Here is a 27,014-nt window from a genome sequence, read left to right on the forward strand (position 1 = left end):
TAGGCGAATTATTCCACACAGTCATAAAATTCATTTGCCTAAAAATAATTCCTTGCAAGAAATAAATTTTTGTAAATATTAATTATTTTCATCGTTTTATTTAATAATAGTCAAAAAACTTTGAATTGCGAGGCACAAAATTTTTTTTTGTCTCATTTAAAAGTACGTAATTTTACATGACGCAATACAAAGTTTGAGCGAAATCGAATTTTAAAAAAGTTGTATTGTTAAAATTCGATAATGATCAATTGGTTACTTTTGAATACAATCTGGCACGAACTTAATGTTGTCTTCAATCATTTACCGAAACTAAAAATTACCGTTTAAACGTGTCTGTATGTTTTCAGCTTGGTAATAAGGATATTTATATTTTAGTTTTTAACTCTCTGTAAACTGCATTAAATAATTTTATAACGTATAATTTCTATTCGTTTCGGTTCTTTTAAGAGTAGTTCAAATTCATTAAAAAATTATTTCAAGCAAGTCTTAGAAGCTCATATATATCTATTTTAACACTTTATTAAGCTCATAAACTGAATAAGGAAAGGATTAGGATTTTGTGTGATTTTAAATATAATGTTAAATTTACAGTAAGACCACATTTTAGCTTTTTGGAATTGTGTGAATGATATGTTTGAGTAAGTTTGCTTTTTCATTTGATTGGAATTTCCTCGTACATAGATTTCAAACTAAATTACAATTTTGTTTTTAGAAAAAAATCATTTTTTGTTTGATTGCTAAAATTTTTTAGATGAGCATTCAGAAAATGAAAGAACTAGAACGAAATTTATATTTATTTTTTATATTGTATCTATATTTATGTCATTATTATTATTTATATTACCCTCTTATATTTATTTTAAAAATAAACTCTAAACGTAACAACAACGTATTAATTTCTAGCATACACTCTTGATTATAAATTTAAACAGACATTTTTTCTGAAGAAGAGCAATCAAAGAAACAAGCTTTGTAATTACGGAAATGACATAACAATGTCATTATTATTATTTATATTATACTCTTATATTTATTTTAAAAATAAACTCTAAACGTAACAACAACGTATTAATTTCTAGCATACACTCTTGATTATAAATTTAAACAGACATTTTTTCTGAAGAAGAGCAATCAAAGAAACAAGCTTTGTAATTATGGAAATGACATAACTAATTCTTAAAAGTTTCCTTTTATCATGCATTTTAACAAGCAAATATTAAAAACTAATAAACAAAGTATATAAATAAACGAATAAATTTAATAAAAAAATAATGAAATAAGAAATAATTCATTACATTAATAAACAGATAAAGGTCATAAAATGAAACACCATACTTAATTATTTTCCAGGAACACCAACGTAATTTTTTTATTTTTGTATGAAACGAATGAAAACAATTATTTAAACCAAACGATAGAGTAAAAAAATAGCTGAAACTATTTTACATTTAATAAACAAAATAATGCATGAATAGAATTATAATAAATTAAACGATAGATAAAAAAAAATGGTTGAAACAATCTTATTTTTAATAAGTAAATAAAGATTATAAAATGGAAACAGATGATAAATTCTTTTTAGGTACACGAACGCAATTTTCTACTTCTGTTTGAAATGATTGAAAATAATTATTTAAACCAAGCGATAGAGTAAAAAAATATTAGTTGAAAAAATTTGCATTTAATAAGCAAAATAATGCAAAAAATAATAATAAATCAAAAGATGGAGTAAAAAAATATTAGTTGAAACAATTTTACATTCAATAAACAAAATAAAGCAAATAATAATAATAAACCTAAACATAGAATAAAAGAAATCATTCAAGCCATTTTACATTTAATGAACAAATTAAGATCATAAAATAAAACTTCACGCTAAACTCTATTCAAGGTATGCCAACGTAATTTTCTATTTCTACAAGAAAAGAATGAAAATAATTATTTGAACCAAACAATCGAGAAAAAAAAAATCTTAGTTGAAAACATTTTACATTTCGATTCGGCACATCAACGGGAACAATCAATGACGATATATATTTTTGTGGAAATTCCATATTTTGTGAAATTCTGAGAATTGAAAATCGTTCAATTGTAGGATACCGTCTGTTCATATTTCTTTGCAAAGAAAGGATTTACTTATGCAGAAAGAATCAATGAAGTCAGATAATTTCCTTACCCTTTTCACTAAGAAAACATTACACGAAAATACTATCTGCCAACCGTCTCTAGTTTTTCAGAAACTCTGGAGACTATTTTTCATCAGTTTAGTTCTGAAAGCCCGCAAATCCGCAATTCTTTTCTAGAAATTTTTACCAAGTATAATAATTAAAAATGATTTTATGTCATAGTCGGTGAAAAAGGGTTTTGATGTTGGGGTTTTTCGTTTTATTAAGGGGAAAAATTCCTTTTAATGGGAGTCGATATTGAGAAACGACCCAGAAGAAGCAGATTCTCGCTTTTGTATTTTAATACTACTCATTGGTCATATTCATTCTCGTGGAAAAGTGAATCTAAGGAAGAAAGAAAAAAAATAGAATACTGCTTTCTTTCAGATTTAAATTGAATTAATTGCTCATATGAATCATTTTCTTGGTGGTTTGATAATAAATTATCTTAAAACATTTCAACTTACTTCGATATTGTTTCTCTTCATGAGTAATAATGAACGAGACATCATTAAAAAAATATTTTACGCAAATTAGCTGTTTTCTGGTGTGTTTGATAAATTATTGCGAAGTTGAATTAATATAGAGTTTATTGGCTTATAATTAAGCCTTATGTAAAATCAAAGATGTGGAAACTAAAAAATAGGATTATTAACAGAAAAAGTTTAAAAAAAAGTCTTATGTTTGTTCAAGTTTTTAGCTTCTGCAAGCTTCTTTAATTTATTATTAAAATTATTTTTTAAATTATAGCTTCTGACTAAATCATGGAGATCATATCGAGGATAAGAGTTTGCATTTTTTTGAGTTGTTTAATGAAATGCCGCTGTATCCATTTTATATAAAACATATCTGGAGTAATTACACTTGTAATTGTATACTGATCTAATTTATTCTTTCCTGACAAACACTGTATTTGTAATGTATTCTCGGTGGTATGTGTCAATCTCAATGGTTTAAGACATTTTACTTATTTGAATTGAGGTGTTATATGAAATAAAATAGCTACCAAGGTGATTTGTTTCTTTAATTGAGCCAATGACGCATATTTTTATTTTTCAAATAATTATTTAACATTTATAACTATGACGTATTTATTTAACATTTTATAATTACGACGTTACCAATATTCACAGTATGGAAGATAATAAATATATCGACGTGACCAAAACTGCAAAATTTCCAAATTTGACATCGAAATCATTTGCCAAATATATTCGTTCCCTTGAAAAGTGGTTCTTTTTCTATATTATTTCAATTTAACAGTGCAAAGGTAAGTATTAGGCTAAATCTTCAATTGTATATTTTAAAAATTTTTTTTGAAATCCGCAGTTTGTACTTATATAATTATTCTTTGCTTTTAATTTTCTTGAAAGAAATAAAAAATTAATTGAAAAAAAGTCTGGTTTTTTAAAAAATTAGTTGGGAAAAAAAGAAGATAAGAAGTTTCAAAATTTCACTTTGAAAAAGAACGCATAAACTTTTAAAAATAAAACGTATTTCTCAGCTCATTAATGGAGATTCTAATTATACAAGTTTAAAATTCTGTCCTAAAAGTGTAAGGAAGGGTTCACCTTACCCCTTAAATATTTTCCGTGATTAAATGTTTTCTAATTGTACTCCAAAATTTCAAAATTAACTCAGCATGTTTTCTTTTTATTGTTCTTGATGAATCTTTTCTCTTTAATTATATTTCTCTCAGAAAAGTTAATTTCAAAACTTTTTGAACTTGTTAACTTTCAACAGTTAGAAATTCAAGCAGGAAATAGAAATAAATTCCAAGTTGTTATTGACTGGGATTGACACTTCTTTAACGCTCTCTTATATAAGTTACCACTTTTGTTACTATAGTAAGTAAAAGTGTAATAGTAATGTATTGTTTTAAAAGTAAGGAATCTATTTCAATAGCATTTCGAATATAAAAGAATAAGAATTTGGTCTAAGATTAAAATTGAAGTAAGAATAAATCATCATCATCATAGTTGGCCAGACAGCCCAAAGTGAGCCAATGCTTTCCTCTGAAGATTTCTCCACGACGACTTCCGATTTTTCTTTGACCTCCAATTTTTTTCATTAATTACGAGAAAATCTGACTCCACTGAGTCAGCCCATCTCAACTACGGCCTTCCCCGCTTTCTTTTTCCAGTGGGTCTAAAAAGCAGTATCTTTTTTATTGTGTTGTCGTCGCTCATTCGAAACACGTTGACGATCCAATTCATTCTATTTATTTTTATGTATTTAATATTATCAGGTTGTTTATAAATCTTGTACAGTTCAAAGTTAAATCTCCTTCTCCAGTTATTGCTTTCAATTACACCACCAAAATAATAATATCTATATATCTAAATATCAGAATAATTATATATCTAAATATAAGTGTAGGAATTGGTTCTATGAGTAAAAAGTGTGAAATTGTTCGAAAAAAGTTTGCACCCAAACTAAAATTGTAGGCGTTAGTATAAAAAGTAAAAAAGTAAAAGTTTTTTAAGGGTGTAAGAGTGACAGTTTGTTCGAATTGCAGAAGAGTATGAATTTGTTTTATGATTAAAATATAAGCGCACCAAGTGCAAATAGTTTTATGAGTAAAAAGTATAAAATTGTTTGAAAAAATAATAAAATAAAATAAATAAAATAGTAAGATTTAATCAGCAACACGAAAAAATATCTTTAAAATGAAATAGTAGGATTTTGCTGAAAGAGTAAAAGATTATGAGTTTATTCTAAGAGTAAAAGAATAACAGTTTGTTCCTGAAAGACAAGAGATAAATCATCATTTAAGAGTTAAATAATAATAATTTATTTTAAAACTATATTAGTAATATCTTGTTCTAAAAGTAAATGAATATGACTAATTTAGGAATATGAATCATGCAGATATAAAATTTGTTTCGAGTGAGAAGGTGAAAATGTAAATACAACGTACATGAAGATATATATGATTATTCCTACTTCTTAAAAATACATAAATATACTTCGCTTTATTCAAAATGTTTCCAAATACTTTACAACAGATGAGAATTACAAAAGACTTTCAAGATTTGTTCTTTAAAAAGTTTATGACAGTTGAATAAAAACAATTCAAACAAAATATGTACAAGTGTTAAATACTATAAAAGTTCCTTAAAACAGTTTTATGACAGAATCCAGTATTTCTAGAAAATGCAGTTTATTTTATGACAAAATTTTAAATACAACAAAAGAACGGTCCTTTAAGATGAATTAAAAGTTTATTGCCAAATCAAATATTTCAAGTCAAACGCTTTTTAAGATCCCAATTCATAAAATATCAAGGGAAAACGAAATAAAAATTTATGCAACTTAAACAGTTTTATAATGAACTTGTAAAGCAATAAAAATTGCTTGCTTTACAGCGTTCGTTTTAAAAGTCATAGCATAATGAATCCTATTTCATATTCCTCATTTTGGTTTTAAAATTTTTTTCCCTCAAAAATATCTATTTTATGACATTCCAGTATCAGTATTGAAATATTTAACTCGGGAATACAAAGTTTTCTAATGTAAGTCGTGCTAATATGTCATACTAAGAATTGTTTGAAAAATTTCATTTTACCAATTTCATGACTTTGGAAAACACGGATTTTAAAAGTGAGGTGTGTAAACTACTTTCGCAGAATAATTTTTACGATCGAATGTTGCATATCTTGAACCTGTTTTAAAATAAGGAAAGGGAGGGGAGCAAAGGGGATTAGTAATTAAAACCGGGGAGCTTTTATTGTTCGCAATGCTTCGGGGGACAAAAGACGGCTCGAGAGCTTCAACTACGATTAAAGTAGAAGTGTTTAAAGTTAGAAAGATTTTATAGCTTTTCGGTCTTTTTCTTTTGCCACAGAACTGACTCTGAAAATGAGGGTCTTTAAGATTACGTTCTATGTCACTGCGATTCAGTTAAAAGCGGTTTAAGTGAAGTTAAGCAAGATGCATTCACGTCGTCTTTATAAAGGTACTTTCAGAAATAAAACTAATACTTTCGATGATTCAGCAATCCTTTAGCAGTTTTTCGTTAATTTAGAGAATCATTTCGTGACGAAATCACGTGATTTGTAAGGAAGTCTATCTTCCAAATATATGACGAAATTTTTTCCTGAACTCGAAACCTGAGCATAGTGCATTATGAGAAATCGTTAACTAGAATGACGATACCAAAATAAGGACTTGACGACTTGTTTTCACATTTATATTTCCTTTTACGAAATTTCATTCGAATATTAAGTTAGCTGACAGGATTGTATTGTGATCAAGGAGTTGGCCTTGTACAATGAAGATCCGGGGTTCGTATCCCGCTTTGGTCATGTGTGCAATGCGTCTTTCTGTTATATTTGTCCTTGTTGTGTTGTGCTCCCCATATGTTGCTATCGCTTAAATGATTATTTGAAAAGTTAGATACTTTAGGCATTATGAGGGTCTTTTCTTGGAAAAAAAATAGGATCACGAAATATTTCTATAATTTTCAGGAAATTCATTTCCTTGAAGAAGTGACGATAGTTATATCGAACTTTGACGATTCACTTTGACGAAATTTTTGGTCAGATCATATGCTAGGAAACTGTTTCGTCACAAACGAAGAAAGCTTCGTAATGTTTGTGTATCCATTTTTTACAGTGTGTTTAGTTCAGTTTGCAACTCAGACAAATATTTTAGAATACAGAGTTAAAAAACTTTGCATGTTGCAAAGAAGAATCCTAATGTTTCTAATTTATATAGTATTTATATTATCGATTAGAAATATTATAAATCAGTTTTAGAAATTTTCCAGCATTGGAAAAGAAATGAAACTAAGTATCTTTAATTATTTATTAAACTAGTTTTCATCATTCGTTTTTAATGTTGTAAAATTACTGGTACTCAAAAATATGTTTCTGATTATGCTTTATTTTATTTAATTTCATTTGTTAATTTTCATAATTTTTAATTTTATGTAATGTAAAAATCATAAACATGTAATATTTATTTTTTTCATAGATTTTATTTCCTGTAATGTTTCAAATTAGTTTTGAAAATTTCTTTACATAGAATAACATTTATTTCAAAATTTTGCTTTTCTCTTTCAATATGTTGATATATTTCACTTGGTTTGATGCCACAAATTGTTTTCAAAAATAAACAATACCCTTCAAAATAAGCTACAAATTTACAAAAAATTTTTTTGATACAACTTCTCTAATTTCATAAATTTGTTTTTAGGACTTACTGACATAAAATAAGTTATAGTTCAAAAATATTTATTCGTATAAAATTTTATTTTATGAAATTTTAAAATTTTACATTTGCTAACGTCAAATAATGTAGTCTAAAAATATTTCTCCTTGATATGATTTACTTCTGATTTGTTTTCTCTAATGTTATAAATTAAATTTTAAATTTTCACAATAGCTGAAATAAAATAACTTGCATTACAAAAATATTTCTCATCGATACATTGAGGGCCATAAAATAACTTCACAATTTACTGGTGTAAAATATCACTTATGTTTAAACGAAGGAGAAATTATGAAATTTGAAATATTTTAGATAAAAATATACTTTGAAAAAACATTAATATTCTTGGCCATCGATGTCTATCTAGCTGTTCCTTCTATCTAGCTGTTAACATATTTAAATTTCAAAATATTGCCTATAACTAAATAATATTTTAAAGCCTTAAAAATTATCAAATATTAGCTAATTTTGGAAAGCTTTCTACTTCGATGATTGATTATATTTTTAAAGCTGCCACATATAATAAATTATGTATGAATAAACTGTTGAATAAATTTTTGGTTCCGATAATTTAATTCAAAATATTTTACATAATTTGTCGGAATATTACAAGCTTCAAATTTTACGAAAATAAAATTTTAAAATAATGTTAAAAAAATAGGATTAGATGATTATAAATTTTACTACTAGCTTTAAATTGATGAAGTAGTTGCATGAAAATTTTCATTTTTGGAAGTTTAAAAAATGAAAATAAATAGATAAATGTTATCTTTCAGATGCAGACCATCAGTTCGCTCATAAAAGAAAGTAGCAGGTTGTTTAACTATGATTTTTTTTTAAAATAATAAATAAAAAGAAAACTTTTCACTAAAAATAATTTTAATCGTATAGCGTAATTGTAATTTAATTGATTAATAATTCTAATTAATAATTTTAATTAATAGTTCAATAATAATTCTAATTGATCAATAATTAAATAATAAATTTAATTAGTTAATTTTTTTAATAAATCACAAAACCTTTAAAATTATTTTAAATTTTTATGATTAAATTTAAGTGCATTTACAAAGCAGAGCATTACTGAATTACTTTCAGCTTTCAGATTTCTTCTCTAACATTTTTCTTTAAAAAAAAATAACAATAATTTTTATCAATATATCAGAAATACAAAATTTTTATATTATCATTTACATGGAAAACTAGTGTATGATGTAAAAATATTTTTTTATTCCTACAATAAAGAAATTAAAAAATAAATATTCAAAATATTAAGACTAGTAAGTAACAGATATTTCCTTTAAACTTAACTCACTTTAACTCGAATCCCTTACCTGTAATTCAGTCCTTAACCCTGGCACTCTTTCAAACAGTTTTCGATATAATTAAGAAAGGCCTCGAGTAATTAGTCATTACTTGCATCATGAGGGAGAACTTTAAAAGTGTGTCTTTTCATCAAACGTGTGCTCTGGGACACCCTTAACTTCCTACAAATGTCTCGAGGGTAGACACTGGTAAATAAGAACGTAAAATTTTCTTGGAAAATACTGCTTTAGGCTTAATCATCCCCCAGCCCTGTTGAAAGCTAACAGAGAGTTTGGAAATTTGTTTGGCTATTCAATTACCTTGATTTTGATGGTAAAGATCTTTTCGAGTTATCGAAAAATGTTTTTATGTTTAATAACTTGTTCTTTTAAGAATAAGATATTTTTTTACGATTTTTCTCCTTAAAGGTAAGAAGTTTTTTTAAGGTAATATGCTTTAATTCTGCTTTATTTTCAAGCATATGGTAATTGCCTCAGTTTTTTTTTATGAGCTTAAGTGTTTAAAAACCTCTGTTTTCTCATTAGTTTAAAAAGAAACTTTCCAATAGATTTTTTTTCTGGCTAATTGGACTTTGGAAACGATAAAGATTTTTATTAAGCTAATTTTAGAGGTTTTTTTTAAAAAATAATTTTACTACGTTTTAAAGGAACAAAAGATAAAATATGAATAAAAAATAAAGCCAAAATATATTTAATTCATTAAGAGAAAAAAAAAAGAAATTCAACTAAAAAATTAAATTATTTTCATACAAGAATTAATGTTAACTTTACATTAGATTGAGTAAATCTATGATTGAAAAAATAATTTTTTTGGTATATTTTACTATGTGAATTAATATTAACTGACGTAAGAAATGTTATCAATTTTCAAATGTACACCAAAAAATGTTTTAAAAAGTCTTAGGAGTTTTTTGCATAAAGTTGCCAGGGGTTTTTACCTTTAACTAAAATTTTGCTCCTTAAAAGAATGAAATTATTCACGTTTTTATTTTTACAAAATTCCTAAATTATTTTTCAGTTTCCGTGAATAAATTAAATGCTTACGTCTCTTGGAGTTTGGAGTGCATAGAATTTAAAATTCTGTGTGTACCTTCAAAGGTTAATTTCCAAATATAATGTATATATATATATTAACAGCAAGCGGTTTTATTTTTTAGTTGGATGTAAAGGCATATAAGAGTTTGTAAACTTTTATATTTTCTCATTTATTTGAGAAGAAAAAGAGTTCTTTGTAAAAAGAACTGGAAGAAGGTCTCATAATTATTAGAATGTTACGAAGACAATACTTCTTCTATTATAGTTCAGTGTATTGTTTTTTTTATTTAAAACAATGGGAAATAACAAAGTTAAAACAGTAATACGGATCAATAAATTTTTAAAAATACTGATAAAACAAAGAAATCTTAATTCAAAGTAATCTTTAGATTATGTAGTCTTTAGGTTCTGAGGTGATCTTTAGGACAATCTTCTTTAATTTTGGATGAACTTTTTATAGATTCGAAGAGTTGACCTCAAACATGCTCATTAATTAGTGTTGACTATAAATTAGTGTGCTGACTTTAATTGATTAATTATTACTGCAGGCGATTAATTAAATTTTGGAAAGGGGAAATTAAAAAGTCAAAGCAATAATTCGAATGATCAGTTTTTTTTAAAAAAAATAGCAGATAAAACAAAGAAAGCTGAATTATATATGATCTTTAAATGATATGTAGTCTTTGGTTCCAAGGTGATCTTTAAGATGATCTTTTTTAATATTTAAGAAGCTTTTATAGTTTCTGAGGTTTGATCTCAAATATGCTAATTAATCAAGACTGTCTATTAAATAAGTTTTTAAATCAATAACTAAAATGCGTTTTCTTTTCGAAGAAATCCCTTTATTTATAAGATTTGGAGTTTTGACTAAATTATAGGGATAAATATTATCTAGAAAATATGGTTTCGATAGTTTACTCAAGAAAATGTTTAAAAATTTAGGCTCCCGAATAATAATATTTTTTTTGTTGCATTTTTCATGACAACATTTTGACTAAATTAAAAATATTTTGCAAATAATTTCAAAACTCGTTTATCCAAAGATAATTTCAGGCAGATATTTTCTTTATTGATCTTTTATAGTTTTATTTAGGAATGTCGAAACATTTTGTAAATTTCTGACCATTTGATTAAAAATTATTTAGAATGAAATTTTTACATTTTGAATTTACGACATGTAACAAACGTGGAAAGTTAGACTTTAAAGAAGTATGCTAAAGTAATGCAATATAGTTCAAAAAATGTTATAAGTGAAAAAATAATAACTCTATTCATTATTTTTGCTGTTAACAATCGAAAGTTGGAGCAATTAATTAGTCTTCAGTAAACATAAATGATCGAATAGGATATTCTATAACTAAAGCTTTTAAAAAACAATGCGAAGAATAAAAAAATAACAGAAAACAGTTAAGCATCTTATCTATAAGATTAAATTTATTTAAAATATAATATTGAATTAAAGAATATAATTTACGTGTTAATAGGCAGCGAAGTTTGTACAAAATTGATCAGCATTCAATCAAAAACAAAAGTTAACTTCCATTCCAATAGCTGATGATAATTGGGGAAATTAATTAAATATATTAATTTAATAACGTGAATTTAGAGAAAAACATGGAAAATTAAAATTAATTTATATTTCAATATATTATAACTATCTGAGCACTATAATAATTAAAATCTGGTCTAAATATTAAGATTTAGCTAAAAGTATTAACTCTCAATCTAGGAAGGGTGATATGACATATATATCTCCTTTTAGATATCTTATTTAACTTCCTTAAAATCAGAGTTTTTCACTTTCTTCTCTTTTATATGTCTAATGAGAAAAAGCTAATGATGATCAGTGTATTTGAGGAATTAGCTAATAGCTGTCTGATGATCATTAACGGAATGGCTCATTATCACCTAATTAACACACTTTCTTCATTACGAAACCTTAATGAAGAAAGGATTTAATTAACTTGCTTTCGTTCTTATTTTTACCCTTTGTTTGCTGTCGATTAGGTTGTTTTTACATTTACATTTTCTTTGGCGAGATTTCATTTGGCGATTTTTTTTAGTTAAGAATAAAAATAGCGTTAAATTAGTCTCTTTAGTGGTCTTAATTACGCACTTTGAAATTATCTGTTAATAAATACTGAGATTATGAGACCGATGATACTGTAATTAGTGACAAGTTTCGAGTAAAAAATTGAATTAGGCTTGTTGGAAATGATTTAAAGAGATGATAATTTAAATATTTTATATCTAAATCGAGAGTTTTTAGTATACAAACTTTGAAATAATGCCAGACAAATTTGTTATTCCACACAAATTTATTATAATTGTTACTCAACACTCTAACCGCTACTGTATCATTATTTATTATCGAATGTATATGCCTATTTATTTTTTATCCTAAGATATATCGATATATATTAAAATATATGCTTGATTACATGATTCAAATAGTAAATTCATAAAATTGTTTGCTTATGAAATTTCTTTTAAAAATAACGCTGAAAATGATGTAATTTGAAATAGTCTTTAATATGCTTCTTATACATCGAAAGTTTATAATGATTACGGGAAAATTATTTTCATACATGTGAATATAATTTTTCACAATAGTGATAAAAATTCAAAATTTTTTGCTAAACTAGATTTTTATATTGTCTTTAACTGTTAAATGCAAAATAAGATTATGAATGCAGTTTTCAAAAATAAATATTTATTGCTCCGATGAATCTTAAAATGTAGTCAATAATAAAAAAAATGTTGTCACGAAAAGTTATCAAAAATGCATTAATTTTTAAGCAAATCCCCAATAAAGAATATCGTATGCTAAATTTTAATTATTATTATTATCCAATTTCTTTTTAAAGATCGTTTGCTTTTATCTATTTCGAACATAAGCGAAAAAAAAAGCATTTTGAAATAAACTATACTTTATTTGTTCTTGCAAAGAAACATTAATGAACAATCGTAACCTCGTTATTTCTGAAAAGTAAAAAATGTGTTAAAAGTATTTTAAAATTAGTTTTGTGGTACTTTTTATCTTCATTTTTACTAATAAACGGTTAAAAGTGTAATTTTTTTTAATAAAAAGATAAAAAGTTGTCCCTGTAAACTAATTCAAGGTATAAAGTAGCTTATTTACTTTATATTCCTTTTCCAACGAGGCTAAGCTTTATTATACATTTATTACAGGATCAGAATAATAAATTATTTCGAAAGAAAAGCTATGCGAAATAGTTCCATTTTCCTAGTGAAAAACTAGTAATATTCCCTTAATTGTTTGACGTAGAATTTTCATTAAACATATTTTGAAAATCTTTTTTAGATATTTTGTATTAATTTAGGTCAAAATAAGGGAAACACATTATACTTATCATTTTAATAATTTATGATTTGGAAATACTGCATCTGAGACCAGTGTCCTTTTCTTCGCTAAATATAAGATTTTCCAAACATGACTCTCTTCCAAACAATAACTTTTTAAATTTGCACTTATTTTCAATTATTTTGAAACTATAATTCATCGTTGAATTTTTTTGAATTTACAAAATAAACTATTGATAAATTCTTGAAAAGGAATAAAAACAAACTCTACTTTTTTCGTATTTTATATTTTAGAACAATTCCGAGAATCTAACAAAAATTTTTGGTAAATAGTAAACTGTTTTTTTTTGTTTGCAATTAAAAAATGCCAAAATATATTTTTAGTTGTAATACTTGTTGAGAGGCACCGGTGTTCCATTTGCGAAAAAGGGTTTGGGTGTTTCTATAATTCTCTTGAAGTGCATTTTTGATAGAAAAGAAGTAAATAAAAAAAATGAGATTAAGCTTAGTGGTATAAAATAATTATTTTGAATACTGATAAAAAGATTACAAAATAACGAGTTTTGAATTTAAAAAGAATATATTAGAGGGAATGCATAAATAAATCTGAAATAACTTACTGAGACAGTTATTCCATAGGACTGAAAGCTGTAACTTAATGCAGTGAACTTCTAAACTTAAAATCAAATCTAATATAAAAATTTAACATAAATTGAAAAAAATGTTAAAAAATAACGATAATAACTCAAAGAATATTCATTATAACTTTGATTAGCGATTCGTGTGCTATTACAGCCCTTATATTCGATTGCTTATACTAGAGCCGTTACAAGTATTAAATTAGTTTATTTATTGCAGGGATACCCATTTCTGAGTATAACTTCGAAGTTGGTACTATTTTTTAAAAAAAATAAATTACATGAAACATATGGGTATATAACGAGGTTGTCTCCTCTAAATCTTATATGACGTAACAAACAAAGGCATAAACCACTGTACAAGCAGCTATATCCTTCAGTTGTGTATTAGTGTCCACCACAATAACATTAGCAAAAGAAATAAAAGTTAGTGCTGTATGAATTGGTGTTTATAATAATAAGATATTAATTTTTATATGGTTGCAGTTATTATAGTCATCGAGATTTGTTTACTTATTTTTGAGTCATAACAATTATTAAATCTTATTGCTTGTGGTTGGAGCGCTACTCATCTTAGTGGTTAATGCCGAAGTTGATACAATCGTTTGAGGAATTTAAGCATATAAAGAGGTAATTTCTTCTAAATGTGATAAGCAGCAATAGACTGTACAAGCAGCTTCATCTTTAAATGTGACTTAGTGTCACCCACAACAATAGCAATAAAAAAAATGCCCACACAAAAATAATAATTTCGGATTCATCAATACTTGTTCTAAAGCGGACACTCAATAAAAGCGTATTCCCAAAGAACATTTAAAACTCCCCACTCGAATCAAAATCATCTTCAATAGACCAACCTGTCTGATTACATCCAGAATACGTCTCTGGGAGGACCATAGAATCTCTTATTGTTCATGGTTCTCCGTATTCTGCCAGTAAGTGGGAGGTACACACACTTGGAAATAGCAATTGGGAATAGCAAAGGGGGGAGATATGAATTGAAGTACCCCTTCCCTGGTGTGTTTTTCAGTGGGTGGACCTAAAATTATGGCCGGCAGATGGCCTGCACTTGACACACCAACCACTGCGTCAAAGTAAAAGGACTCGGTGGGTTGCGAACCGTATGGGACATTTTCACCCATAAAGGTAGTTCATGGGTTAATGGAGTTGAAGACTTTTTGAAATGAAGCCATTCATTTCTGGGTTCTAATACAATTACATCATAAATTGAGAGATATCAAGTTAGATACGGACATTAGATTTGATAGTAGGCCCAGTAAAAGAAATATGCTTAAATTGGTAAAGTCTACGATGTATTTTATTTAATCACTAATTTTAAATGCTTAAATTTTGTTTAATAAATTAAAACGTTTAAATAAATGGTCACCTAAGCACTGAAAAAAATCGAAACAAGGTATTAAAATGAAAAAAAAAAATCAATACGAATTATTTTTCCTAGAAAAAACTTCAATGTAGGCTTTTTTTAAAAAAACTTCCAAGGAGAACTTTTGAAAAATTGTTGGCTGCTTTCCTGTTTACAGTGTGATTATAGCTAGTTGGAGTTTAAGGGAATGTGTTAGTTTTTTATGTAGTAGCTTGAAATGTCATCATTTGTAATTAAATAAAAATTTTATTTCATTTTTTTTTTTACTTTCTCTCTTTGTTTAATTTCTATTAAATCGTTACGCTACCCATCTAGTAAGTTATATTGCGAATTAGTATTGATGTACTAACTTTTATTGGCAATAGAGATATCTGTATATGATCTATGTAGTGACATGGGATATTGGGAATAGAGAACATTTATTGGGAATAGAGATATACAGGTGATTATCAAAATAATGGAAACACTTGTGAATAAATGGGACATTTAAGAATTTGCTTCATAAGCATTAAAATATAATCTTAGCTACCAGTTTTTTTTTAATATAAAAAATACATATATTAGGTGGTATGAGAGAGCTTTTGCAGAGTTGTCTACGTTTTGATTTTTTGTCAGAAGCGTAAAATGTCAGACCTCAGAGATTTTCAGAGAGGCCAAATTGTAGGAGCCCGACTAGTTGGAGCAACAGTGACCGAAACATCCCAGCTTTTAGGCGTTTCTAGAGGTACGGTGTCTTAAGTCATGACAGCATACACACAGCGCGGAAAAACAAGTTCAGCAAAGCAAAATAGTGGACAGAAGGAGAAACTGAATGAAAGAGACCGACGGGTATTGAGACGGATTGTAATATCTAAAAAGAAAACAACTGGAGCCAAAGTGATGGCAGAGCTCAATCAGCATCTGGATTCTCCAGTGTCAACAATTACAGTTAGGAGGTACCTTCATAAAGAGAACATTTACGGCAGAACAGCAATTCTCAAGCCACTTGTCACAGATGCTAATGCCAAACGTCGTGTAGAGTGGTGCCACAACCACAAAACCTGGTCGATTGATAAGTGGAAGACTGTTATATGGTCAGACGAATCATCTTTCATACTTTTCCCCACAACAGGATGGGTACATGTCTGGAGAACACCTGCACAAGCGTATGATCCTGATTGCCTTCATCCAACTGTCAAGCATGGAGGTGGATTGGTCATGGTATGGGCAGCCGTGTCATGGTTTTCTGCTGGTCAAATCGTAACCCTGAAAGGAAGGATCACTGGGGAGAAGTATAGAGAAGTTTTAGCTAACCAGGTCCATCCTATGATGCAGATTTTGTTTCCTGCAGGAGATGGAACTTTCCAGAGTGATAATGCCCCTATTCATGCAGTCAGAGTTGTCCAATCATGGTTTGATGAACATGAGGCTGAAATGGAACATCTACCTTGGCCCGCACAGTCCCCAGACCTCAATATAATCGAACCGTTGCGGTCTATTTTAGAGCTTTCAATCCGGAATCGATATGCTTCACCGGCATCTTTCACGGAACTTTCACAATATCTCCATGAAGAATGGTACAATATTCCTCTAAACACGATTCAGAATTTGTATGATTCGATTCCTAGGCGAATTCAGGCAGTTTTACATGCCAAAGGCGGTCCTACTCCATATTAATAAAGGATTCCTTCAAAATCTAGGGTGTTTCCATTATTTTGATAACCACCTGTATATCAAACGATGATTGCAATTGAGAATATTGTAGTATTTTTTTGATTCGAAATTATTTGAAACATTTTTCTTTCCATTCATCCTTTTATCGTATAAACTATTTCTATTAAAAAAAAAACTTTTGCCCCAAAATCTAGGAAAGAACCTGAAACTCGGGGAGACACAAGAATGTAAAGTTCAGTTTTCCCAAGATTATATGCCATACTAGACACTGGACCTACTTTGGATATTTACAGTTTTCGAATTATCGGTGCAACATCATTTTATTAAAATATGTTTTCATTAAAAAAAATCTGGAAATTGTTATTTTTCTATAATAGTTTTTTCACATACAGTTTTGTTAACATTAATTAAATGTGTCCATTTATAAAATCATCTTATTATTAACTTTTGAAAATTTTTATGAGCATCGATAACGTAGCATTGGAGTAAGTTTTTAAATATTAAAAAAAATAGATCACAAACGCCTTAATTTTTTTTCAAAACAGTGGCTTTTCTCCATATTGATGTTTTGTTCCATTTTCAGAATTAGCATAGAGGGCGCTGTCTAAAAATAGAATAAATTTGACCGAACAATCATGAGTAACTGTTGCAAACTCACAGCAGTTGTGAAAGTAGCATATTATATGCATAAAGACATCATTTTATGCAACCACAGAGCCATCGAAAAACAGTCTTAAATAATAAATGAAAAAACACGTGTATTTCATTATTTTTAAAACCACAAAGTATTATAGAACAGATTTTTTTTTTCATTTCACAAATGATGCAGAATTTAAAAAAAAAAAATATTTAGTAAGAATAAATAAAATTATTAAAATTAGGATTTAAATAACTGCTTTTAATTATTTAATTTAAATAACTACTTTTAATTATTTAATTCAAATATTTTTTTTGCCCCATTGAGTCAATATTAAGAGCCATGCTTTTGTCATAAAAACGGCATAATTAGAATTTTTAGCTGCCCCTAAATCTTTAAATAAAAAAAACAAAAACCAGATATCATTCCTATAACATTTTTTTTGTGGCTAAAAACAAATCAACAATAGCTGTCAAAACCAGGCGTTCCTCGCCATGCTAATTTGAATAACGACAAGTTCTCAATCCGTGCCATATTATTACTGATCATAATACAACGCCTTCCTTTGCCGGATTGGGACATGTCCCATTGGGACAACCTCAGTCAAACGAAAGGCGGGCAAGCTCTGTTGCGGTCGGCCGAAATCTATAGTTTTCCAATCTGTTTGTACTTTGCTACTGTTGGGAAGGGGGGGGGATTTGTTCCTAGGGGACACATAGGGGGAGACTATTGCCAGATGGATATAGACGGCCATATGGGATTCATATAGATCTTACACACATGGAGAATCAAAAGTAGATTTTACCGCGTTTTTCCTTTTATGCTGTGTTAAAAAAGTTTTTGGGAGAAATGAAAGTGATATCGGGAAAATTTTCGCGAACAATAGTAATAAAAAGATATCGGGTATCCATTTTGATTCGATTGATATATTCGTCTTTTTCATGAATGCATGCATAATTAGTTTCATGTTTCAAGATAATGTGTTAATTCATGCAAGGATGTTGATTACGTGGATGCAATCATTTTGGTTATAATTGTTATATCCGGATCCAAAATTTGAATTGGTGTCACAGAATATTTTAGTTTTTGATGTACAAATAAACAATAAATATTTTTGTTGTTTGTATGTAATCTAGGATGTCAATTTCAGTTTATTGATTTCTTTTTTAATTCATAAGTAATTAGTTTAACTGTTTTTTTTTGTTTTAGAATAAAGTACCGAGCACGGATATTAGGTTAATGTATTCATTATAAGTTATTTTTGTATTGAGTACAAAACTTTTGTTTCTGTAACTTGATCATTTAGTTTTTGTCTTCGTGTTGATATGTTGATGTGTCTGCGTGTTGTAGATTTTTGTTATTTGCCTATGGCATCATGCTGCCCTTTTGGTCAGGGGGAATTCTTTTGATTGCAAAAATATTTAATTTTCTAGTTTTATGATTAAATTGGCGAAAATAGATTTTGATATGTTTGATTAAATAATTTGGGCAATAATTACAATATATGCGTCCAAAAATTGTATTCAAGTCATTTTATAACATAAATTTTTACATGATATTTATTAATGTAGCATAATGTCAAGTTTATCGTATGTAATGGTCAAGTTTATCCTATTTTTAGGCAGCACCCTCTGTGTTCATTCTGAAAATGGAGCAAAACATCAATATGGAGAAAAGCCACTGTTTTGGGGAACCTAAAAGGCGTTTGTGATCTATTTTTTTAATATTTAAGAACTTACTCCAATGCGGCACTATCTGGGCTCATAAAAATTCTAATCTAAGAATAAGGCAGTGACTTTTATAATTTTCATTCAGGAGAAAAAATATAAAATAAGAAAGCATAACCCAATAATATAAACAAGGAACAAAGACATTTATGCAATATAACTATTTTGTTATTTGTTAATATAATATATTACAGAGAATTTATTTCAAATAGGTTGATTTCTGATGAATGCATAATTATTTTTTTTTCTATCAGATTTGCTTTTTAAAGTTTATTGCAGGAATATTGATTTAGTTGATGCAATCATTTTGATTATAAATTTGATTTAAACCCATATTTATGCCGCACTATTCATGTTGTCGCGTAATTTTTTAATATTTAGATAAATTATTATTTTTTGATTTTTGTGTAAAATATTTAAATATCTTGACAGTTGTGGTTTGTATTCTTTACGATTTCACGAATAATTAAATTTCCACTTTTATGTTTTAAGAAAAGTGTTAATTACTGTATGAGTTCTGATTAAGGTTAAATAATTTCTGTTATAGTTTGCTTCCTATTAACATTTTTTCATTTATTCATATTCAAAAATGCCTTTTTTGTTATCTAATTTTTTTCAACATCTTTATTTTGATCTTTATTGTGATCTAATTTTTATCAAGATCATTTAGTTTATTTATTTATTAATAATTTTAAGTTTTATTCTATCTGTTTTAATTGTTTGTAGACATATCACATGTTTTCTTTTGTTACAAATTTTCTTATTGTTTTATTAAACAAAACTGTTAAATAATAATGCTTTAATCATCTCATATTATTATTATTTTGTATTATAATAATAACCATGGTTACTGCCTATTTTCAGGGCATTATTTTCAAGCAATTTAATAAAATCTTTTCAAGTTTCGATAATCTATTCTTGTAAAAAAAAAAACTTTTTCTTTGCTATTATGAGAGTAAAATATAAATAAGTCAAATTTATTTCAAAATTATTAAATAAGTTAACATTTAAAAATAATTTAACTTAAGTTAGTAATTTATTCGTTAAATCAAATTCAAATTTAATGAGTTTTCTTAAATTTTGTGAAAAGACTAGTTGATTGTTTACATCTTAAAATTATAAAATTTTTAATTTAATTATAGAATTTTTAATCATAAAAGTTTTAGCAATAAATACTTTTGTAAAAATTATATCGTATTTTTTTATTGTTAAAAAAATGCGTGTACATAAGAATCATACGTATTTTTTCTACATTGTGAAAACTGTACACTTTATTTTTTGAATGACAGTAAAATATAAAGAATTTTCATTCAAATTTTAATTAAATATTTTTAGTTATAAATACTTATGCCCATATGAAGTTGTTCCTTTTTTAAATACATGTACTCCTACAAATCTTGCCTTAAATCTTGAATATTTCCAAAGTCCTGTATTTTTAGTACTCCAATAGTTTTATACAAATTATAATGAACTATTTTCAGTTATAAATGCTTTTGCTTAAACTAGGTGATTATTTTTTTTATGTATGTGTACACTTGCAAGTTTTGTTCCACATTTTGTTTATTTCCGAAGTCAAATATTTTTGGATGCCGATAAGATATATTTAGAGTTTTCATTCAAATTCTAATTAATTATTTTTTTAATACAAATGCTTCTGTCTGTATCAGGTTACTCTTTTTTTAAAAAAAAAATATTTCTACTCTTGCAAATCATGATCAATAATTTAATGATTTCCAAAGTCAATTTTTTTAGTGTCAGGGAAATATTTAGTTTTCATACAAATTAAAATTATATTATTTTAGTTATTTATAAATGTTTCCATCTAAATCAGGTTACTCACTTCTTTAAAAAAAATTGTATATTTCATTATTACTCATTTTGTGCTACTCTTTGGCGATTTCAAAAATCAAAGATTTATTTTATTTATTTATTTTTTGAAATGAGACATCTTTCAAAATTAGTAGTTTTAATATAAAAAAGAAGTTTTTATTGAAATAGATTTTTTTATTGTGATAGAACAGCAACAAAAAATTGATAAAGTACTAAGCCATAATGTTTCATATTTTAGACAATCATATATAAAATTTGATATTAGTTTTATTTAGTTTTATATTTTAGATAAATATATAACTAAGATAAATTTGGCCAAAATTCTCACGATTTTTTTAATGCAATCATTCATTGTCAAATTCCCCACGTCATTTTCCGCATAACAACATTAGTAACGGTATTTGAAACTTTCTTTCTAGAATTCGAATCAACATATTTTCACACGCTTTTCCTCCTCCCGAAAAAAAAGTATCCATGACGCGTCACCAGTCACGAGTGAGGGGTGCGTTTCGTTTAGACCGCTATTTACACATAACACATTCTGCTTTCAGCATTGCACTCTTTAAATCCAATTTCGCCACCAGTTTTTTTTAATGCCATAATGAGAATGGAAGGAAGGCTTAGAACGCGTTCCCATGAAATCTCGCATTACGTCACGCCTTCCGACGCACGTGTCGCGCGAGACGGAATCCATATCCGGACATTGGTCACGCGACATTGAGAACTTTGTTTGCAAACTGTAACTGCCTGCGGGTTTCATCTTCCTCATCTTCATCAAAATAGAGACACGAGTATGAGATTAAATGAGAGGGGAAAAATCTTTCTTTATTGTTCGATTTTATAGAACGTTATGAATCTTTGCAAAAGTATACATGTATTTATCTGAATAGTTATCGTTTTAAAATGTGAATTTTTTTTGTATCCCGGATAATACATCTTTAATCTCTCAATCTGTTGAAAAGATAACGTCGGGTGATAAATCTTAAATAATAGGCGTAATATTAAAGGGATAATTTCATACGCTTACAACAAAACTTTATGTTTACAGTAAAATGTTAATTTGTTTTATTTTTTGTTTAAGTGGGACTTAAAAATTTGTTTGTTTACTTTTTATTTGTACAAAGGTCTTATAAATTTAATTTGCATTTGTCCGAAATTAATTTATAAAATCGTATGCTTAATTTTTTAGTAACCAAAATCTAATGCTTAATCAACAGAAATCTTCAGCCTTTAATTTGTATTCATTCAATTAATCGTTTAATTTGTTTAACTAACATTTTTTTACTTTAAGTTTAACTTATATTTGAATTTGTTTTATTTTAGTTTAAGGGTGACTTATAAATTTGCATGTTTAATTTTTATTTTTACAAAAGTTTTATGAATTTATCTTGTATATGAATAAGTTTAATTAATAACATCATTTGCTTAATTTTTTATTAGGATAAATTTTATGCTTAAGCAACAGAAATCATCTTACGCGTTTAATTTGTATTTATTTAAGTTTTGCCTACGAATTTGCAAGTTTATGTTTTATTTGTGCTGAATTTTTGTCCATTTAATTTATTTGTATTTTATTCTTATATATAAATTCCATATATAATATTCTATATATAAATTTGCATGTTTGAATTTATTAAATATTTTTTGGTATAGAATTTGTAGGCATTAAATGTGTATTACTAGAATTTATATTAACATTTTACAAAAAAAATTACGCTTAAATTATGAGTCACGTTTTTCTAAAAAATATGCATTTATTTCCTCTGAATTTAAACGTATTTATTTTTGCAATTTAAACTTTTCAAATTTTTTTTTGTTAAAATTATACTGTGTATTTATAATGAGAATATATGTTTTTTAAATGGGAGTGACTTATTTCTGTATCATTGATATATCTTTTATTTCACAAGCTGATGGAAATATAAAATTCGGTCCATAAATTATGAATGTAAAAATTCAGAAATAACCTTAACATAGTTTCAGCGAAACTTATTACTAATAATAAAATATTGATGCATTTTTTATTTGTTTAAGTTTGAATTATAAACTTAAATTTGAAATATAAGAGGATATTATTTTAAAATTTGGATTATCTATATCTGCAATACGGATGATATACATTTAATCTCTAAATAGGTTGAGAAGATAATTTTGCATGATAAGCCAAACAGACTTAAATAATTGGTATAAAAATTTGGGAATTAATATTATACGCTTAAATGGGGATTAATTTGAAAATAGATTAATATTTTAATGCAAATGTAAGTTGGGATTTATTTCTGCAACATTAAGCATTGCAGAAATAAATTTCTGCAGTACAACTATTAATGTATTTAATTTTTATATGCTTAAGTTTAACCTATATATTTGTGGGATTAATTTTCGTTGATAAAGAATTCATAAATAAATAATTTGTATTTGCTTAAGTTATAAAGTTTTATTTTTATATAACTCTGTTGCATTTCAAGTGTTGCCAAATCTTAACTTATAAATTAGTAAGTTAGAATTTGAATACGTTTCACTTTTATCACTATGGAATTTTTCCACAATTCATCTATAATAATATTTTTTTTAAATCTATTTGAGTTAAATTTTTATTTATATGCATTTATGTTTTAAATTTGTATTAATTATTATCCGATAATTTACATATGTAATAATAATGAATAGCGCTTCAAAATGGGGATGGGTTTCTTTTTCTGAATCGGTAGAATCCTTTTAATCCAGCAATGTCTTGAGAGGATAAAATTGGCATAAATGAACCTGATAATGACGGTAAAAATTTAGGGGTAAACCTAACTAACTTACAATAACACTCTATATTTACAAAAAAAGAAAAAAGAAAAAGAAAAAAAGAAAGGTTTTCTACGTTGAATATGAATTTTTTATGTTTCAACTTGTGAATTAATGTGTGTGTAAAAATGTGTGAAAACGAACTTGCGTGCTTGTGAACTTAACGAGGTTACAATACTGCTCTATATTTCCAAAAAGAGGTTTATTTGTTGAATATGTACTTTTTAAGTTTAAACTTGTGAATTAATGTGCGTGTAAATTTGCGTACAGAAATTATATACATATAGTTTTCATTAATAATCTTTTCATTTAAAATATCTGAATGAATATTATTTACAACCGTACGTTTTTCTTTTTACGCATTAGGATGCATTTAATTTATATTTTTAATTGGATTTTAAGTATTTGTATAAGAACAGATATTTAAAAATTGGAACTATTGACTTCTGCACTGAGAAAAAAGTACAGTTAAAACTACCTGAATATGGTCACATTTACCGTGTTTCTGGCCTTATGGGAGCACCAAAAAAACTGGGTAAATTTTACCGAAGCGCTTTAGGAATGACTTTTCTGAAAAATTAACAATAAAATGGGTACTTTATTACCATGCTCTTTGGTAGTAAATGCGGTAAAATTATATAATTTTAAGCAAAAGTTGGTAATTTTAAGAGTGGTAGTATAATTTGAGATGGCTCAAAAGTGTTTATTTTGAAAACCTATATTTTTAGCAAACACTTATTTACTTTATTTCTCATTAGTTATTTGTTTTTTTTCCTTAAACCTTGCCGTGTAGTATTTCGATTTTAATCTATGGGTTCGAATCCCGCTATAATATTTGATATATATTCTTGTTGTCTTTCTTAAAATTAAGTTTTCTGCTTTTCCGACTGAGAAGAGTTTTTAAGTTGTTTATTTACAAAGAAACCCATATATGTACGTGAGTAAGTAAATAAATCCAACTACCTCATTAAAGATTGAAAGAGTCACCATTGTGTGATACATCGGATTCTAGTATCTTTAAAACACTTTAATTAAATATTTGAAGTCATCATTCTTGTCTCCGTAACCCTTGTATTTTATAAGATCATAAGCTGCTGAGTTGTAATATTACAATAATAAAAAAATTTGTTAATAAAGTAATAACATTATTTGTAATAACATTTATAAACTTTTTTCTCTAGATATACCAATGGAAGTTGGGTAAAAGAAACCAACACTATTTTGGTACGAATTGAAATATTTCGTTGTTAAAAAGAATTGTTTTTTTTTTCTTATAATTATTTATTTCAAAAAGCAAAACAACATGGAAAATATGTAGCAAAACAATAAACTTTTGGGAATACAGCTTATGAAATTTTTGCAAGACACATAAATTATTAAGTATAAAAGATTTTACCCCAACACAATAATTATATTTTTATTCATTTTCATTCTCTTATGAATAAGAGCATCCTTGAAAAAATTGCAAATGATTTTTGCATAATAAATATATACTTTTATAATAAATAAAAAAATTCTACCAGTATTTGACACTTTTATTTTCAATGCTGAAGTTCCTTCTTTTTCAAATTTAATTTGCATATTTTAAAACGGAAATGAATATATTGTTGGGGGCATCCGACATACTTTGTAGATTAATTAGCTCTTCCTGATGTTTTTGCATGATGCTTTCGTTCGTCTACCCCCCGGCTGGTTTTTGAGTCCCCTACGAGCTACTTGTGGTTCTTCTCATCCCCAAATTCTGACTCACCCATTTCATTGCTTTAAAGGTTGGGGGAGAAAAGGATTTATCAAATCAGTCGCGAAAACCAATCTCTCGAATTTGGCACTATTTGGCGGTTAAACTATAATTTGACATTTGATATTTTCTAATGTTGTTTTTAAAATTATTATTAGCACTCGCTTACTATTTAAAAATTTGCATTCTTATTTTTTCTAATTTTTTATCATGAAAAAGATTTTTACTCGATGAATAAAAAGTACTAAAGAAAAATTTTAGTAATAATTTCCTTCACTTAACGATGGAAATATTGGTCTATTGTAAGTATTATAAAAATTGGATGATTAGAAAAACAAAGCAGAAAAATAAAATTTGTTTATTTTTAATTTGTATAGTGCACTCACTGGTGGTTAAGGAATTAGAAACTTGAGAGATCCTTCTTCTCCCATTTTCGCTCTGTATAAGGATGTGGTGGGAGTATCAAGGTGTGAGACATACTCTGCTGTTATGGAAGCGGTGCCTTGGTGTTTCTCAGGGATAAACATAAAGCCATGCAATATCTGGACAAATTGGCGAAAAAAATAAACGAAAAAAAAAATCGAAATGTGGTGATTTGGTATTACACATGTAATGTAGGTGGTTCTTTCGTTTAGTTATTAGTATCACCTCTATTCTATTTATAATAGACTGTATATTTACACAAAAATATGTAACATGCATTATAAATCGACACAATTTAAAAATAACGTATTAAATGTAATGTTACTTTATTGTGATTTGATATTGCTTATTTCTTTTCGAATGGATTTATCATTAAAATTTATGCGGATGAATATTTAGCAAAGAATTCTCTGTAGAATTGCTCAGACTTTTAAAATGTACTGTATAATTACATTTTTAAGTTTTGGAATAAAGAAAAAGATAAAAAATGTATAAGATAAGTTTTCATCCGACAAAAAAGTTTTAAAATGAACCAAATCTTTAAATTAAATAACTTTAAGGTATTTAAAACAATTTTTGTATATAAAAAGCATTCTTTAACATAATAACAAAAAACATAAATTTACTTTATAAATTTCTAGTTATTGTCACATGTCGATGGTTTTACTTGCTAATAAATATATGGATTTCGAAGCATAAGGGATTGCATATCTAGAACTACCATTTTTATAGTATTAAAGAAATAAAAAATAAATAGTTTCCTTAACGGCGATATATCGCCAATAATTCAGCCAAGGGACCTATTCGGTGTCAGTCCAGACGTTGTAAGTCAGAGGTATCGCCCAATATTGGGGGTCCATATGTACCGTTCCCCTCTCCCAAAAACCTATAGAGTATTCAATCTGGTTAAGTGGATGTATTTCCAGCAAGGCTTAAGTCCACCAAAGGCTTTATATCATATTTTCCTCGCAGTCCTTTGGCGATAATCTACTTAGCGACCAAGCCAGAATCCGCTTTGTGTCAATCAGTTCCGACTGTTTGAGGACACACTGACAGTAGCCTAATGTTCAATATCGTTACTAGCTTTTTTGTTATTATTATTTGAAGAAGTTTTATTCGCTGTCTTATTTT

General features: G+C 27.0%; 1 long non-coding RNA gene across 1 annotated transcript; it reads left to right on the plus strand.

Moving 5' to 3' along the window:
* Positions 1-8,812: 8,812 nt before the first annotated feature.
* LOC139425224 (uncharacterized) lies at positions 8,813-26,218 on the plus strand. The gene is made up of 2 exons (XR_011636500.1): positions 8,813-9,014; positions 25,838-26,218. It is a non-coding gene; the product is annotated as an uncharacterized lncRNA (long non-coding RNA).
* Positions 26,219-27,014: the final 796 nt, after the last annotated feature.

Source organism: Parasteatoda tepidariorum, chromosome 3 (genome assembly GCF_043381705.1).
Source record: "Parasteatoda tepidariorum isolate YZ-2023 chromosome 3, CAS_Ptep_4.0, whole genome shotgun sequence".
NCBI lineage: Eukaryota > Metazoa > Arthropoda > Arachnida > Araneae > Theridiidae > Parasteatoda > Parasteatoda tepidariorum.